This window comes from Mesocricetus auratus, unplaced genomic scaffold, assembly GCF_017639785.1.
Source record: "Mesocricetus auratus isolate SY011 unplaced genomic scaffold, BCM_Maur_2.0 Super-Scaffold_100676, whole genome shotgun sequence".
In the NCBI taxonomy this organism is placed as follows: Eukaryota; Metazoa; Chordata; class Mammalia; order Rodentia; family Cricetidae; genus Mesocricetus; species Mesocricetus auratus.
In genome coordinates this window covers 132,714,112-132,733,626 of record NW_024429266.1, presented here as the reverse complement: position 1 = coordinate 132,733,626, position 19,515 = coordinate 132,714,112, and positions in this window count along the sequence as shown.

Genomic DNA, 19,515 nt, shown 5'->3' with positions numbered 1-19,515 from the left:
CGTAATACCACCACGCTCACCCCAAATCGTCAAGATCTGTAAAAATCGGGGCCCGTGTTTTAAGTCGAGTCCCGAGAACTGGAGACTTGGGAGGGGGAGGGGAGACACAACTGTCTTTAGGTGCTGGAGATGTAACTCCAAAAACAATTCCTTGTCTACCTTTGCGTTAGAATGTGGTTTTCACACATGTGTGTTGGAGGAGGTTTAGCCAAAAAGAATGTTAGTATAAGACCCTGTTGTGACTAGCTGTTACGATGTCCTCAAGTTGTTAAAAAGTAGACGTGGAGGCCCTGAGTTTTCAGGACAAAAGTTGTTAGGTGCCAATAGGTCCGGGTGCAAAGGTCTGTGTGTTTTAGTCAGCCAGAGGAGGTTATATAAAACGAGTTAGACAAGACAAGCACAAGGTACCTGGTTCCGTGTTTATTTAACGCTAGCAGAGCCATAGTCTTTTTCAATTTCTGTGTCAGTCCTGAGGGAGAGCACAGTTGTATTCATGAACTGAACAAGGCTTCCATGAACCCCTTGATCAGTAAATGTTAGCCAGCATGCAAAATCATAAACAACCCTAAACTAGGGGTGGACATTTTAGGAAGAGAGTATGACCCTCAATCCAAGAGCAAATGGGCCATGGAAAGCAAAGAATGGACCATGTACACCTTTAACAAAGTCATGTCAGTGCCCAGCTAGTGGAGGAATTAGGAGGAACAGGCCCAGGAGCAAAGGGTGTAGAAATGTCCAGCTTCACTCTTCTGTCTTAGCTAGCTTCGATGTGGTTTTGTTTCCAGGTCAACAGACCATGTAGGACGTTGTATTAAAAAGGTCTCTTTAACAGGCTCACGTCTGGAATTTCTGCATCCTTGATTTCCTGGTAGCACTGTTATATGGTGACATTGCTATTCAAATCTAAACATATAAATGATATCGCTTGCCTCAAAGGAATGCATTTTAGTAATAATTGATTGACATACAGTCAATAATAGAAAAGAGGCAGAGTTTGAAAATGAAAAAATAAATCATGTGGGAGGGGCTAGAGAAAAAGAGAGATTAAAGAACAATTTTGACTTCATGTATTTGCTCCCATTGCCTCAATTCCCAGCCCTTTGCCCTGTTCCCTCAGTGGTTTAACCCTGAGGAAAAGCAGACACACCATTGAAAGTAGACATGTTGTTTAGATAAGGGCATATGGATGCATGTCCTCAATTGGTAGAGGTGGACAGCCTCCCAGGAGGGTAATAATAATAATAATAATAATAATAATGTGTGTTAGAAGACCCTACAAATGCGTGCTCTTTGTACAGGAATCTTCCTTCAGGGAAATTATCTGGAGGAAATTATTGGACACAGATGCTACGGTGTGTGTGTGGAATATCATTTAAGATGTGTTACATTCATTTATTCTGTAGAGTATTTGTTTAATGATGCAATGAGTTGCGTTTTTTTATGTTGCATTTGTTTAATTCAGCAAAACTGTGTTACCTTGCCTGTCTAAAACTTCTGATTGGTCTAATAAAACACTGAATGGCCAACAGCAAGGCAGGAGAAAGGCTAGGCAGGGTTGCCAGGTAGAGAGAATAAACAGGAGAAATCTGAGAAGAGGAGATTGAGGAGCAAGAAAAGGAGGAGAGAGGATGTCAGGGACCACTCCCCAGCCACACAGCCAACTACAGAGTAAGAAGTAAAGAAAGGTACACAGAATAGAGAAAAGTAAAAGCCCAGGTGCAAAAGGGTAGATAGAATAATTTAAGTTAAGAAAAGTTAACTAGAAACAAGCCAAGCTAAGGCCAGGCTTTCATAAGTAAGAATAAGTCTTCATGTATTTCGTGTTTATTTGGGAATCGAATGGCAGGCTCCCCAAAAGCAAAGAGTAAAAAAAACAAACAAACAAAAAACAAAAACACAAAACAACTACATATGTGTATAACATCTTACTTTAGGGAAGAGTTAATAGAAAAACTCACATATGATGATTAATCTTCATGGCTGAATTTGGAATCACCTAGGAAACAGCTCTGGGGATAGCTGTGAGGGAGCTTCCAAAGAGGTTTAACTGAGAAAAGAAAACCTATCCTGAATGTGGCACCATTCCAAGGGTTGTGGTCCTGAATGGAATAAACAGGAAGAAAAAGAAAGAAGCCAATTGAGTCCCAGTATTCATTACTCTGTTTCTTGACTGTGGACACAAGGTAAGCAGACACCTCAAGCGCCCACCTCCATGTTTTCCCACCATCAAAGACTATTGTATCCCCTCAAACTGTGAACCAAAAGAAACCTCCCCTCCGCCTTGAGTTGCTTTTCTTACAGCAATGAAAAAGTAAAAAACAAAACAAATCAAAACAAAAAAAAGAGGACTGAACAAATACAATAATACAAATGATTTATATTACACAGCTACTAGAAGGAAATGGTAGTCAAGTGGGTATAGATATGAACTCCTGTCCAAAATAGCGTTTACTAAAAACAAATAAACAAAACAGATAACTCAGAAGTTTATATGATACTCCTACTTTTAGATTTGTATTAGAAAGAGGCTTGGGTGGTGACTCTGGTCAATGTGCTTGCTGTACAGGCATGAGAGCCTGAGTTTGGATGTCTGTAATCCATTTAAAAGTATGTGCCTATAACTCAAGTGCATACACACACAGACACACACATACACGCATACACACACAGATATATACATGCATACACACATACATGCAGACACACACATACAAACACACAGAGAGACACATACACATGCATACACAGACTCTCTCTCTCTCACACACACACACAGAGGCACACATACACATGCATACACATACACTCACACACATACATAAAGACACACATACACATGTATACACACACAGACACACACTTTCTCTGTCTTTGTCTCTCTCCATCTCTGTTTCTCTTTCTGTCTCTCTGTCTGTCTGTCTCTCTCTCTCTCTTTCTCTCTCCCCCCCCTCTCTCTCACACACACACACATACACACAGCATTCCCTAAAGGGTCAATTGTATTTATTGTTTATGTGATAATGGGATTCAGGTTTTTTCCTGTTGTCCTTTTTTTTCTTAATTTATTAAAACTTTCTTATAAAGGACTTGCAAATAAAAAACACCACACAGCAAAATTAACTGGATCCAAAGTCTACACACCCTAGTGGCCTCTGTACAGTTAAATGGCCATTTTGAAGCTGGAGCTATGACTTTGTTGTTTTTTTCTTAAATTATGTAGCAGGATCAATTTATTTTTTGGACTCCGACGGTTAGGGGGTGAGATAGGAGGGTTGTCCTCACCCAAGGGTCATTTTAGTTTCCCCTAAACCTAGCTGGGCATGTGGTGTAGTCCCTGTGATGCCGGTATATCAGAGTAACACAAACTAAGTAATTTAGGATCAACAGAAGTTTATCTTGATCACAATGCTGGAGGCTGGGAAACTTGGAGAGAGCCTTCCTGCTGCAGCACCTCTTGATGAAGATGGGGATGGGTAGGTGAACTCCTTTACACAGTAAAAACTATTAAAAGTTTTCACTTCATAGCCACATGTGGTTAGGATCCCAGCACTAGGCCAGCCTGGGCTACATAGTGATTCCCAGGCCGGCCTGGATTACATAATCAGACTCTATCACTAAAACAAAAGAACGATGAAAAGTTCACCTTTCAATACAGTGCTACTTAACTTTTCAACACATGAAATTTGGGCACACGTCCAATCCATAGCAACAAACTGATGAGCACCTCCTTCAAAGAACAGGCCTGCAAAATGATGTTTGAGTGAGTCACTGTTTTACATACTCTCTTCTTCTGATAGCGAGGCTATCAATCCGGGTTCTTGGTTTTCCATCTTAAATTCTGCTCACGTGTGGGATAGCTTAAATGCCTCATGACTTCATACTGTCACAACTTGGGAACCATAATTAGAATCCTGCCCCATGAGGAATAGCGTCTACCTTCCTTATCACCTTGTAAGTTGGAAGACCCCTGCTGACCTCATTCTCACCATCCGTAAAAGGGTATAGGCTGCCCAGCCAGCGTTTAAGTTGTTGGAAAGATGAAATGAGAATGCTGGGCAGCGCTGAGGTATCCATAGTCTCACCACTTGATCTCAGCACTTGATGGGCAGGCTGACCTCTGAGTTCAAGGACAGAGATCTGATCTACAGAGTGAGTCCTAGGAGTAGTTCCTGGCTAGGGCTACACAGAGAAAACCAGTCTTGAAAAAAAAAATGAAACAAAACAAAAAGATTAAGTCAGATAGTAAAAGAAACAATGTTCAGGGGACAGATATCACTCCTGTTTCTGACACATTACTTAATGTCAATTGAACTAAGTTTAAGGGGAAAATGTCAAAAGTAGCCAAGTGTGATGGCCCACATCTGTGACCCCAGCATTGGGCAAGCTAAGGTCTGAGGACTTTGAGTTAGAGGCCATCTGGGATACGGAATAAGACCTTATCTGAAAAAGGTAGGGGTGATTCAATTTAGAGTCCAAAGATTCTGTTTTGACTTTCCTTACACACACACACACACACACACACACACACACACACACACACACACACACACACACACCTTACAGAGGCAGGGAGCAAGTCAACATTTTATTCAAACGGGACAATTTTGAGAGTGAAGGGAATGCTAATAAAATTTCACCAAGCTGACAAATCTAAAGCAGAATTTTCCAAGACAAATGCTATTAGGAAAAACACGTCTCTGCTTGTCCCTTTTCCCATTTCTCAGAGATGACCCCATCAATTTAGCCTGTCAGCCAGTCTTTCCTCACTTCCTCCCTTGCTTCCTTCTCCGTGTGTGTGTGTGTGTGTGTGTGTGTGTGTGTGTGTGTGTGTGTGTATCCATGTGTGCATGCGGAGGTCAGAGGTTGATTGTGATGTGTTTCTCATTTGTTGAGGCAGAGTCTCTCTCTCAGTAGCAGGAACTCACCAACTGGGCTGGGCTTGAGTAACAAGACCTGCATCCTCTCCCCAGGATTACTGGTGCCACACTTTTGGCTTGGGTGCTCAGGATCGAACTCAAGTCCTCCTTCTTGAACAGCAAGTCCTTTATTCGCTGAGCCATCTTCCCTGTTCCTATTTTTAGCTTTTCTTTTTTACAACTACCTCTATATTTTCAAAGAATCATTTTCTAGATTTTATGTTTTATAAATTATGTATTTTTTAACTATAGAATGGGCTCTTTCATATCGCCTGTCCTTATACCATTTCCTCCCTTCGTTCCCAATATTACATTATATAATTATTTTAATCATCATATAAATATTGTTCATGGTTGAACCACAAGGAGTATATTTCCTTTCTAGTGTAATTATTTTCCCTGGAGTTAATAATCAGCCCACAGGCTGGGCCTGGTGGCACATATCTTTAATCCTAGCCCTTGAGAGGCAGAGGTCAGCAGATCTCTGAGGTCAAGGTCAGCCTGGTCTAGAGTGGGTTCCAGGGCAGCCAGGGCTACACAGTCCCTGTCTTAAAAAAAGCAAGCAAAACCAAACAAAACAAATCTATTTTCTCTTCCCTATCACATGTTTTGTTTACACTTTGCCAGATCCAACAAGCAGACAGGAAACACATCTTTTCTCTAGATTATATACACATACATTTTTACTTGAACCATTTGAGAGTTAGCTGAGGCTCCTCTCTTGTTTAAATGATATTACTATTATTACTAAGTTTAGATTCTAACTTGGCAATTATTTCCCCTCAAAAAGATTTTAAAGCTTTGATCTGCTATTATTTCTATTTGAAGGCGGGCACCATTTTGATTGCTGCCCTTTAAAAGTGACATGGACCTCATATAGTCCAGGCTGACTTCCCACTTACTCTGTAGATGACTTCGAACTTCTTCTGCTTTCATCCCCCATGTACTAGTACACCTGGGACATGCCTTTCTCCTGTTCTTTTTGTGTGATCACTCTGAAGATGTTAATTGTAGCTGTTTTCCCCTAAAGTTCTTTGGCCGTTTGCACTGCCTCTTTGACCTGGTTTCATTTCCATGTGGACTTGTTTGTTTCATCCTGTTTTTGTGAAAATGGGTCTCACTCTGCCATCCTGGCTGACCCGGAACTTGCTATGTGACCTTGGATTTGTGGGGCCTCTTCCTGCCAAAGAGTCCTGACTCCTAAGTGTTGGGACAGTGAGTTTATGATACTTGTAATCATTTTCTATTTGTTTATTTTGGGTTTTGTCTCTCCCATTAGGGAGTTGTTTTAATTAATTAGAGAGTCTTGGCTCTCTGTTCAGATGTTCATAAATGTGAGATGCCAAACAGCTCACAGGCGGTGAGTTGCGGGAGAGTGGGTGGGGCCCCTGAAGGGTGAGAAGCAGCGCTGAGCCACCTCAGTTTCTCCAATCTGTTTGCCTTCTTCAGAGACAAATCCTACCTAGGGTGTTCAAATATGCTCACCAGCAGTCTAGGACTGAGAGGAAGAGCCGGACACAGCGAGCCTCCGCTGTTTGGCTTGTACTTAGTACTGTGGATTCCTATAGGATGTGTCTTGGGGTTGCTATTGCTGAGTGAAACACCGTGACCAAAAAGCAAGTTGTGGAGGAAAGGATTTATTACCACATCACAGTTTGCCATCAAAGGAAACTTAAGCAGGGCAGGAACCTGGAGGCAGCAGTTTATACAGAGGCCATGGGAGAAAGCTGCTTACTAACTTTCTCCAAATGGCTTGCCCAGCCTGCTTATAGAAACCAGGACCACCAACCCAGAGACAGCACCACTCACAATGGACTGGGCCCTCTCCCACCAATCACTAATTAAGAAAATATTCTAGAAGCTTTCCTACAACTAGATCGTATAGAGGCGTTTTCTTTTCCTTTTTAAAAAGTAATTAAATTTATTCTTTTATTTATATCCCAAGTACAGATTCCCTTCCCTCCTCTCTTCCCATTCCCTCCCCCCCCCACTTCCCCTGCCCCCTGCATCTACTCCTGTTTCTATTCAGAAAGATGCTGGCCTCCTATGTGTGTCAACAAAGCATGGTATATCGTGGGGTAGGACTAAGCTCCTCCCCTTGTATTAAGGCGTGGTAAGGCAACCCAGTATGAGGAATAGGTTCCCCAAGGCCTTCCAAAGCATCAGGGACAGGCCCTGCTCCAACTGCTAAGAGTCACACAAGCAGACCAAGCTATACAACTGCCACACATATAGAGAGGGCCTAGGTCAATCCCATGTGGGGTTCAGTGTCTATAAGCTCCCAGTGCTTGGCTGTGGATCTCTGCATCTGTTTCCATCAGTTACTGGATGAAGGCCTCTGATGACAATTAGGGTAGTCACCAATTTAATTACAGGAGATGAACCAGTGAACCAGTTCAATCTACCTATCCTTTATTGCTAGGAGTTCATTGCTGGTGGGAGCGAAAATTTATATAGCCACTTTGGAAATCAATATGGAGGTTTCTCAAAAAAATTGGGAATCAATCTACCTCAAAACCAAGCTATACCAATCTTGGGCATATACTCAATCATTCTACAAGGACACTTGCTCAACTATGTTCATAGCAACATTCTTTGTAATAACCAGAACATGGAAACAACCTAGAGTCCCTCAACTGAAGAATGGATAAAGAAAATGTGATACATTTACACAATGAAGTATTACTCAGCTGTAAAAACCAATGACACCATGAAACCTGTAGGCGAATGGATGGAACTAGAAAAAAAATCATCCTGAGTGAGGTAACCCAGACCCAGAAAGACAAACATGATATTTGTTCACTCATGAGTGGATATTTGCTGTAAAGCAAAGAATAACCAGACTACAGCCCACAGTCCGAGAGTCTAGGTAGTAAGAAGGACCCAAAGAGGGACACATGGATTTCCTTGGGAAGGGGAACTAGATCTCCTAGATAAATTGGGGGTGGGTGGGATGGAAACATGAGGGATCAGGCTGAGCAGGTTGGAGTGGGATAGAGGAAGAGAGTATGAAAGAGATGTCTTGATGGGAGGCATTTCGGAGTCAGGTAGAAACCTAATACAAAGAAAACTCCCACAGATCTACATGGAGACGTTTTCTTGAGGTTCCCTCCCCTAGACAATTTTAGCTTATGTCAAGCTGACATTAAACTGTCAGAACAGGGTGTCTCCTTTTCCCCGTTTTAGCTATGAGTTATCCGCTATGAGCTATGCGATAAACCTGGTGCTTCCAAGCCCACAGCCAGTCTGTTCACCTCAGAGGATGAGCATAGCATCTTCCTTTTTTGGTTGAAGAAGGAGAGCACCTGGCTGCAAAAAGGCCAAAGCAGCTAATATCGTCAGTTTGAAAAGTTCAAAATCACCGAAGAGACTCTGAGTGTGTGTGTTGGGGGCAGTATGCTAGATTAGGTTAGTTGCTGTAGGATGACTTATTCCAAATACCATTGGGCTGGTGTCCTAGGCGGGGTTAAAAGAGAAGCTGAACTCACCATTCATCTCTGTCTGCTTCCTGGTGGTGAACGAGCTGGGGTCTGCTGTGATGGACTGCACCTCCAAACTGTGAGCTACAGTACCTTTGCCCTTCTCCAAATTGTTGTCAGGAATTTTGTTCAGAACAATGCATTCAATTCATGAAACTTTGAGCAAACCTTTAGTTTTCAACCCCACACTCCATGCAATGCTTTCAAAGTGTTGTGTTCTCAGATTCTGACCTTCACTTGAGTTCTGTGGCATCAACTAGGTGATGTGGCAGAGGGCCCACTCTGCCACCGTCTCCTCCAGAAGCCTGGATAGACCATGGTCTATGCCCTTTCTCGATGTTAGGTTGAGTAAGTGACTCAATTGTGGCCAGTGGGAGATTAGTAGAAGTGATGTGTTTCAATAGAGGAGTATAAAATGGCTGAGAGACACTTGAGAAAGTGCTCAACATCGTTAGCCATCAGGGAAATGCAAATCAAAGCAACTATGAGATATCATCTTACTCCTGTCATAATGGCTAAAATCAAAAACACCAATGACAGTTTGTGCTGGAGAGGATGTGGAGAAAGGGGAACACTTGTCCATTGCTGGTGGGAGTGCAAACTTGTACAGCCACTTTGAAAATCAGTATGGAGATTCCTCAGGAAAATGGGAATCAGTCTACCACAAGACCCAGAAATTCCACTCTTAGGCATATACCCAAAAGATGCCCATTCACACAACAAGGATGTCTGTTCCACTATGTTCATAGCAGCATTATATGTAATAGCTAGATCCTGGAAGCAACCTAGATGCCCCTCAACTGAAGAGTGGATAGAGAAAATGTGGTACATTTACACTATGGAGTACTACTCAGTGGAGAAAAACAATGGAATCTTGAAATTTGCAGGCAAATGGATGGCACTAGAGGAAACCATCCTGACTGAGGTAACCCAGACACAAAAAGACAAACATGGTATGTACTCATTCATATATGGATTATAGACATGGATCAGGGGAGTGTCAGCCTACAATACCAGTGCCAGTGAGTCTGGGAAACAAGGAGGTTCCCAAGAGACATGCATGATACCCCAGAGAAGTGGAATGAGGCAAGATCTCCTGAGCACCTTGGGAACATGGGAGAGGGGAGAGGGAACCAGGAAAAAGAGAGAGGAATAAAAGGAGGGGAGAAGAAGGCATGGGGGAGCAGGAAGGTTGAGTTGAGGTAAGAATAGAGGAGAGCAGGATGAAAGATACCATAATAGATCCAGCCATTATAGGCTTGAGGAGAGAACTGACACTAGTTAGATCTCCAGAGATCTACAAGGATAGCATCAACTGGCAAACTAAGCAATAGTGGAGAAACTACATTAATAGCCCATCCTTGATGATAAAGTTGATGACTACCTTATATGCCATCCTAAAACCTTCATCCAGTGACTGATGGAAGCAGCAACAGATGCCCACAGCTAAACACTGAACTGAACTCCTGGAACTCAGTGACAGAGATGGAGGATTGATGAGCAAAGAGGTCAAGACCATGATGGTGAAACCCACAAAGACAGCTGACCGGATAAGGGGGGAGCTCTTGAATCCCAGACTGATGGCTGAGAGGCCAGCAGGGGACTGATCCAGACTCCATGAATGTAGTCTCAGTAAGGAGGCCACAGAAATCACTGGGGCCTTGGGTAGTAGATCAGTGTTTACCATGGTGTATGAATGATCTTTGGGAGCCCATTCCAAATAGAGGGATGCTCTCTTAGCCTGGACACATGGGGAAGGGCCTAGGTCCTGCCCTGGATGAAATTACAGACTTTGGAGATCCCCCCCCAAAGAGGGCCTCACCCTCTCTGGGGAATGATATGAGGATTGGGTGTGGGGGTGGGAGAGGGAGCTGGGATTGACATGTGAAGCATTCATGTTTTTAATTTAAATAAAAACATATATTGAGGGAAAAAAGAAGTGATGTGTATTCCATTCAGGCCTGTCCCTCATTAACAGTTTCCATCTCTTGCCAGACTGAGTGGCCAGGAAAGGGAGTGGACTCATATCAGCCCTCAACCCTTGCATTGTACCAGAACGGTGGTTAAAGAATGAGGCTCCAGGACCCTGAGGTTTGTTCTCAGCTTCTGGGGCTATTTTTTAAGTCATTAAAAATCACTACAGTTTTAAAAATTATTATGTATAGATGTGTGTGCCACGGTACCCATGTGGAGGCCAGAGGGCAACCTGTAAGAACCCTGCTTCTACCATGTGGGTCCTAGGTTATCAGGCTTGGTGGAAAGTGCTTTTACCTGCTGACCAAACTTGACAGCCCGTGCAGCTTTGAGTGTGTGTGTGTGTGTGTGTGTGTGTGTGTGTGTGTGTGTGTATGTAGGAGTTGCTTTATTTTCTATTGTCATCATTCCCTTTGTGTTTAAGACACAATCAATTCCAAAGAGTCAGTGATGCAAGTATGAGGTTTGTAGCAACCTGAGAATTGTAGATAGCAAACAGAAGATAGAGTCCACACTGTCCCTTTTAGTGCATAGATGTGATTCCAGCACTGGGAGGCAGAGACAGGAGTGCTGCTGTGAATTTGAGGCCAGTTTGGCTACATGATAAGACCATGTCTCAAAACATAAGATAAAAGAATACCAACATGATTTTGCCTTCTGGGGAGATAAGGAAAGTGGCAGACAGAGACCTGAGTTCTACTTAGATTGTCTAGATGTTATGATCTTATAGCACAGATTTGACATGGGCAAGGGAACAATTTTAAGTCTGGATCTAGCATATAGTCCAGAATGCTAGCATATTTAATATTTCTCACTTCTAGAAGTGTGTGCCTGTGTGTGTGTGTGTGTGTGTGTGTGTGTGTGTGGTGCTGGTTCTGGAACCCAGAGTCATCAGATGTTAAGCAAGTGGTCTACCTCTAGTCTATATTCCCCTCTGAGTAACTGTGCTGGTGATTTTTTTGTCAGATTGATACAAACTCAAATTACTTTGGCCTCCTTCAAAAATAGACTGTAACCTTTAAGTCAAATAAACCCTCTCTTCTCCAAGCTACTTTTTGCCATGGTGTTTACCTCAAGAGGAAAAACAGCTAGGACAGTCGTGAACGTTAATTTAATCAATAACAAATACTAAAAAGCAGAATGGGAGCCCTTCATGTAGAGAAACTCCCTTTCAACAGGTTGCCCCGAGAGATCTTTGCCAAGAAAACCTCTGCCGTGAAGCGGTAGCAGGCAAAGAATACACACCAACCACTGTAACCCACTCACCTGGATTCTCCCATCAGTCCAGTAGTTAAAACACACTTCTCGTTTTTGGTAGGATGTCTCTCTATGCAGCCTGGACTGGCCTCTGACTTACAATCTTCTTGCCTCTACCTCCCACGGGTTGAGATTTCAAACTTGTGCCACCCTAACTAGCTGATTTGTATTTGAAAGCTTACCACTAGACACTGCATAATTATATGTACAGCTAATTTCAATGTAATATTTATAGTCACTGAAAAAGAAGAGTCTAGATTGAGCCATTAGGCAAGTAGCTACCTACCTATTACGGTTTATCGTCACTGTGAGAAACAACCCAGCAGCCTCAGCATGCCTCCTCCAGGTACGTAGTCTTCTGTGACCATGAGAAGTGTCTGTCCTGGCCTTGCCATGTAGGCATGACGTCATTGACTCTCTAATGTCATGGTACTGGTAGGAGGCTGCTTTTCTAGTAGTGCACTGAAGCCAGTAGAAACAAGGGTGTGCAGCTGAGGAAGCCTTGAGTGAACGTGTAAAGAGCAGAAGTCCCGAGAGATATGTACTGTTGTTCTGGTCAGAGCCATATTCAGGACCAGTTTCTCAGACCCATGGAAGTGGCAAAGCCTTCCTTCGGGGGAGATTCAGAGGGACGGCAGAGCCTTCCTCTGGACCGAGTGCAACTGCTGCCAGTGCGTGCAAGTACTAGTGCTTACCAAGGATTGATCAGTTTGTACAAAAAATAACAACTGCAGTTTCCTCCGCTAGGATGATTACCACCTAAGACTGCTCTGCTGTAGAGACCTCCTACCTAGACAGCCAAGTCCTCCTGTTTCTGCTGTAGACCGTAAACACACTGAAGTTCAGGGTTGCTGTATAGTAGGTACACCCATCACAGCCCATGGGAATGGCAACACCTTCCTCGGGCTGAAGCTTACAGCCAGCTTGCTTTTCCCCTCAAGTGTCAGTCCGGCTAGCAGATGTTTTAGGTTAGTAGTTCTCAGCCTTCATAATACTGCTACCCTTTAATACAGGTCCCTTCGGTCTGACCATTGGTAGAGGTAAGAACTCTCTAGCAGCTGGCCGCTTTGCTTTTCTGATCTTCAGCTTTAACTTCAATATCTGTCACCGGGTTTCTATTATTTATGCTGCAAGAGTTTAATCTCTAGAGCTTGTGTAAATGAGGAGGAGGAGGAGGAGGAGGAAGAGGAGGAGGAGGAGGAGGAGGGCTGCAAGATGACCTGAGTTTAATCTCTAGAGCTTGTGTAAAGGAGGAGGAGGAGGAGGACCAGCTCCATAAAGTTGCCTCTGGCCTCCATGTGTGTTGGCACAGACACTGTAGGCACAACCATATACACTAATAATAGTTATTTAAGAGTTAATGAATTTTAGATTCATTTTAAATTTTAAACAATGTGAATTTTTAATGTTGATAAAGGTTTAAACAGAGGCTGGAGAGGTGGCTCAGTGGTTAAAAATGGGAACTGCTCTTCCAGATGATTGGAGTTTGACTCCTGGCACCCATTTTGAGCAGCTCACAACCATCTGTAACTCTAGCTCCAGGAGATCCAACTCCTCTAAGCTCTGTGGCACCAGCATTTGTGTGCACATAGCTATACACAGACATGCATACAGAATTTCAAATAATAACAATTTCAGGAAGATTTAAACTACTTTAAATGCAGGGATGGCAAGTAAATATAACCACGAATCACACCTTTAACCCTGGATGGGAGGACAGGACATATCTACTAGAAAAACGAAAATGAAATCTGAAAGATCGGCCACCCAGATGTGGTGAGAATATGGAGGAAGCGGGTGCCTGTGAACCTCTTTGACAGCACAGATGATCCAACTTGGCAGTCTACACATACAATGAGCCACAAGTGAGCCATATGAGCCACCAATCCACTTCTGGACATTTATTCACATTAAGTTATAACTACATGAAGGCTTACATACAAAGACTCCCCAAACTTTAACTGTAATACCTGGAAAATAGAAACAATTTCATTACCCATTACTGGGTGAATGAATGAACTGTAACATACCCATTAATGGAATACTATTTTGTAATAAAAATATCAGTATACATCTAAAGAGACTTGGTATTATTTTCTGGCTAATAATAAATTCCTTGTGAGGAGAAACCTAAAAACTAAACAGATATCCTGTTTCCATCATAATTTATTTCAGTGTTCTTTAATGTTTTTTTGCCTCTAATAGCTATTACTTTGGTGTTTAACAAATGGAATCTTTCCTATCTATACTTAGCAAATAGAATTTTGCTTCAAATAAGAGCTGTCCATTTTTCTCTGCTTGCTTACTTATTCATCTCTTATAACATCATACCCAAAGATACTCATTTTTATTCTATGGACTATAACTCACAGCTATTCTTATTTTTGTTGACCAAGTAGTCTCAGACTTGACTTTGGGAACATGTTCACATTGGCTCTTACTTTTCTTTTTTTCTCTCAATAAATGGAACTAAGATATATAAGTATGTTTGAAAATATATATGCAGACATAAATGGAACTAAGATATATAAGTATATTTGAAAATACATATTCAGACATGTAAATTTATTTCTATATTTATTCATTTATATATGTGTTGAAAAATAGAAAAATGACTGGGTAGTGGTGGCGCACACCTTTAATTTCAGCACTCAGGAATCAGATAGGCAGATCTCAGAGTTGGAGGCCAGCCTGGTCTCCAGAGTCCAGGACAGCCAGGTGCTGTGCAGTAATCTTTCTGTATACTGTGAAGATGTGTCTCTCAGATTAATAAAAAGCTGAATGGCCAATACCTAGGAGGACTTTCGGGGGCAGAGAGGATGCTGGGAAGAAGAAGGAGAGATGCAATGAGACACAGAGTGAGCAGGGTGGACACTACAGAGGAGAGGAATAAAGTTATGAGAGCTACTTAGAAACAAACCTAAGCTATCAGCCCAACCTTCATAATTAATAAGAAGTCTCCACATCGTGATTAGGGAGCTGGCTAGTGGGATAGAGAAAGACTCACTGCAGACCAGGCTGGCCTGATGTCACAGAGATCCGCCTGTCTCTGCCTCCTGAGTGCTGGGATTAAAGGCCTGTGCCACCACTGCCCAGCTGACTTCATTTTTCTTTATGGCTGAATAATTCTTCATTTTGTACATTAAAATATAGTATATGTATATGTTTATTTATCCACCCATCCACTAATGGAGGCTTAGGTTATTTTATAGCTTGGCTACTGTGAATAGTGTTGCAGATGTGTAGCTATCTCTATTGTATGTGTGCTTTGATTTCTTTCGGTAGATCCCAGGAAAGGTACAGCTGGATCTAGTTTTAGGTTTTTTTGTTGTTTATTTATTTGTGTGTGTGTGTGTGTGTTTTAAAGGAACTTCTATAATGTTTTCCTTAGCAGTTGTACTAGTTTACATTCCCACCAACAATATGTAATGTTTCCTTCCTGTTGCTTCTCACATCCTCACCAGCATTTTCATTTTGAAACATGGTCTCATTGGACAGCCTATCTGGCCTCCTGCTTTCAGCCTCCTGAGGTGGGATTATAGGCATGTGTCACTATGCCCACTCTCTCGCTAGCTTACTTTGAGAAGGGCCAGCAGCCCGTGTGGTAAGGAGTTGAGCTCTAAGAAGCAGCCACAAGGGTGAATTTAAGAGCTCATCCTCCTGTATTCTCTCTTACTCCTTGCATTCACCACACATTTAGCTGAAACCTGAAATTCAGGGTCCTGAGAGACTATGTGGAAGAACCCAACTCAACCATGCCTGATCACAGCCTTCCAGAAACAGCAGGGGTGCAGGGTGGTTTTTGTAGTCAACTTGACACAACTTAGAATCTCCTAGGAGGATATCTTCAAGAGGAATTGTCTATATCTTGTAGACTGTCTTAGTTGGTGATTGACCTAGGGAGACCCAATCCTTTGTGGGTAGCACCGTTCCCCAGGCAGGGTGTCCTGAACCTGGAAGAGAGGAGAAAGCTAGATAATGCAAGTAAAATTGTGCTGGTTCTCTCGTTCTTGCTCTTGACTATGGATATCATGTGACTAGTTGCTTGAGTTCCTGCCTTGACTTCCCTACATAATGGACTATAACCTGGAAATATAAGCCAAATAAACCCTTTCTCTCCAGAATCTTTTTGTCAGGCTATTTGTTACAGCAACAGGAATGAAACCATGACACAGGGACCACGAATGTCTGCTCTTTTAGCCCTACACATTGCAGGGTAATTTGTTGTGTGGCAGTGGGTAACTGATACACACAGCGAGCAGCTCACTCTCATCTTTCATCTTCTGCTCTGTCACCTCCTCTAGACCCCTTCTCCCTCTCTCTGGCTTAAGGCAATTTTTTTCTTGTGCTGCCTATTTCCAAGGCTATTTTCTAATATAATGTCCCAATTTATTTTTTTCACAGAACTTATCAACTTTCATTAATTCACTTATTGTGTGTGAATTATCTGACAGCACATAGCTAGAATGTCAACCCCTAGCAAGCATGGCAGTCGTATGACCTCTTCACTGATCTGCATCTTGAATAACACCTGGATCAATGACTTGATAGTTCTGAATTATTCACTCAGAAATGTCCTTGTGCTCAGTGAAACCATTTTCACAAACCAAGAATAAGCTGTGTTTTGCTAGGAGGTGTGACAGCCATAATGTCCTGGGACTATTTGTAAACTTGAGAACAAGGCCTACTCTCACACAGTGGATCGGGGAAGTGACCTGCCAGAGACCCGAGATGTAAGTAGCAGAACCAGGACCGAAACAAGGTCTGTCTGTGTTCAGAACTCATGTTTTCAGAAACAATAAAAAATTTAAAACAACATATTAGGCAAGAGACATTCATCAAGGAGCTGGGGTAAGGAAGAGGAAAATGATGGGTTAGTCCATGGAAAATCAAAAAACAAGGTGCCACAGAGCCGTGGGCTGCTTAGAAAAGGTGGAAGTGGGAACAGTCAGCTGAGAATGGGGTGGGTGTGGCAGGAGAAAGTCCATAGGGAAGACTGATGTCTTAATGGATGTGGAATCAGACTGCTTTCTAAATATTGGTGTCCATAGGCAAGAACTGAGTGTGGGGAAAGCAAGTAGTTGGAGAAGCTTCCTTTTGAGTAAGTAAGTAATGAAGAGACCGCTGACTGGCCAGGGTGCTGTGAATACACGGTGGTGGGTGTTCAGCCCTCCACATCCCTATTACCAGCTCCAAGGGCCAGCAAACACTCAGGAGGAGAGAGTGAGAAGATTATAACCACTGGAGGATGGAGAGGAGTGTGGTGAAATGCTGTCTTCTAGGCACAGCCATAGAAATCATGAAATACACAGCAGCTAGAATACCTGCACAAAGCCTGCAGGTATTCTGCACAGACACAGACACAGACACAGACACACACACACACACACACACACACACACACACAGACACACACAGACACACACACACAGACAGACACACACATACACACAGACACAGACACACACATACACACAGACACAGACACACAGACACAGACACAGACACATAAACACACACACACAGACATAAACACACACACACAGACACAGACACACACACACACACACACACACACACACACACACACACACACGATGGCTCAACAGGTAAGGGTGCTTACCATGAAGGCCAGGTTTAATCCCTGGAACCAATATAAAGGTTGAAGGAGAGAAACATCTCTGGAAATTGTCCTCTGGTCTTCACCTGAGAACTGTGGCATGCTTCCTCTGACTCTCCCACACTACACATACAAAATAATAATAAATAGTATTGAACATAAAGGTAGGAGGGGTGGTTGGGAAAAACAAGGGCATCAACAGGAATGGGAGATGGATATGTGAATGAAAATGAAGACATGACTGCTCCAAGGTATGCTTGCGGAGAAGGTTTTTATTGTAAACACGAGGGAGAGGACAGCCAGAGGCATCTGGGAGAGTCCAGAGCAGGCAGAGAAAAATAGTAGACTGAACTGGACTGGCTGAGAGGAGAGAGAGAGAGGATGAGACCAAAAGAGGAAGAGAACAGAGAAGGACCATAGGATTGGGAACCAAGGAGAGCCAAGGGAACTAAGAGGACAGAGAGAATAAATGGCAGGAATGACAGGTTTTCACAGAAATCAGAAGCTGGAGGAAGGGATGGAAAGCCCCTGCTTTGGAGAGGTTTAGGGTAGGGTGCAGGGGTGAGTAATGCTGGGAGGGGCCACAGACACTGAGTGAGCCTGGCAGTCAATTTGGCCACTTTGGCATGTTAATAGGCACCATGGTTAGCCATTTCCCCTGAGTTTCTTTGGGACCTGATAATGAAGAAAAGTTAATGTGGAGTGAATATGTACACAAGACAGTTTATCAATGTGCCAAACTGTAAAGACTAACAGTATGAACAAAAGAACTATGTTGATGTATCTTCCAACCCCCTCCCCCAAATAGCTTTGTAGATTCAGGCATCTGATCCTCTCCCATGTGACTGTGGACTCTGCAGCAGACTTCTGTGAGTCTTGCAGATACTGTTGCTCTGACTTAAGATGTAATGCGTGGTGTCACACATCTGTAACCCCAGCACTTGGTATGTGGCAGGCAGGAGGATTTGTGAGCTAAAGGCCAGTCTGAGCTATTGTGGTTCCTATCTCAAAAAATCCAGTGTTGCTTAGTGGTAAGGTGTTTACCTATGTACAAGATCCTAAAGGAGGAAGATGAGGAGGAGCAGTTAATGCCCAGGGGCTGCAAAATGTAGCACACTTAAAGTTACCCAACTACTGCTGCCCAGCTTGCCCCTCCTACTTAGTTTCCTTAACAACTTTAAGAGTTATAGATGCTTAGGCACAAAAGAGGCAGATGAGACCTGGTGCTACTACCATGACCCCAGTAACCAGCCTGAGTTTGCTTACCTAGAACAGGAAAAGGCAGAGCCACTGTGTCAAGCATGAAGATGGACTTTCTGCTGCTACCACAGACAGAGGGGTTCCCAAACCAGGCAGCACAAGCAGAGAAAGGTAGACAAGAAGGAGGGATCCAAGGAGATGTGTGACTTGGTGTGAGCCTTCTTGTCCTGTGTGAGGGGCTGACCCTGGTGTGTCCACAGGCATTGTTCCTGGGGCCTAGCCCCATGGCCTTCCCTTTGATCCAGGTCTTCTCTCTTATGATTCTTTCCTCTGGCAGCCCCTCTCCCCCTAGACCATCTCTGGGGCGGAGGGGTTTACCCCTTTGTGATGGTTATCTTGGTTGTCAACTTGACTGGATCTGGAATCAACCAAGAATCTTTCAGCATGCCAATAAGAGATTTGCTTGGTTGTTTCCAATAAAGTGGGAAGACCCACCCAAAATATGGGCAGTAATGCCGATATGCAGATGAAGTCAGAGAAAGAAAACTTGTTTCTTGCCCTGCTTGCCTTCTTGTCATGCTGGTAAATTCATATATCTCAGTTGCAACTGATGATGCTACCGCAACCATTGTTTGACTCTCTAGACTACATGATGTATGCAATCTAATAACCCCCTTTTAATATACATATTGTCTGCCTATTCTGTTCCTCTACAGTACCCTAATATACCCTTGTGTTTAGTATTTCTCCAGGGCATGTTTCAGACTATTAAAAGCAACTTCATTAAAACAAAACAAAACAAAACCAAAATGAAAGCCTAAGAAGGATGTGCATTCCTGACCCAGGTTCCCACAGGCTTTCTGTTCATGTACCAGCTTGTGATGTCATCCTGAGCACCTCAAAAGCTCCCAACATTGTCTGTTGTTATGGGAACCTAAGTAGAAACCAGTTCTACACTTCTTTGTGGGATATTCTGACAACTTCTTGCATTGTGTCTGGACCTGGACCTCCTCCTCCTCCTCCTCCTCCTCCTCCTCCTCCTCCTCCTCCTCCTCCTCCTCCTCCTCCT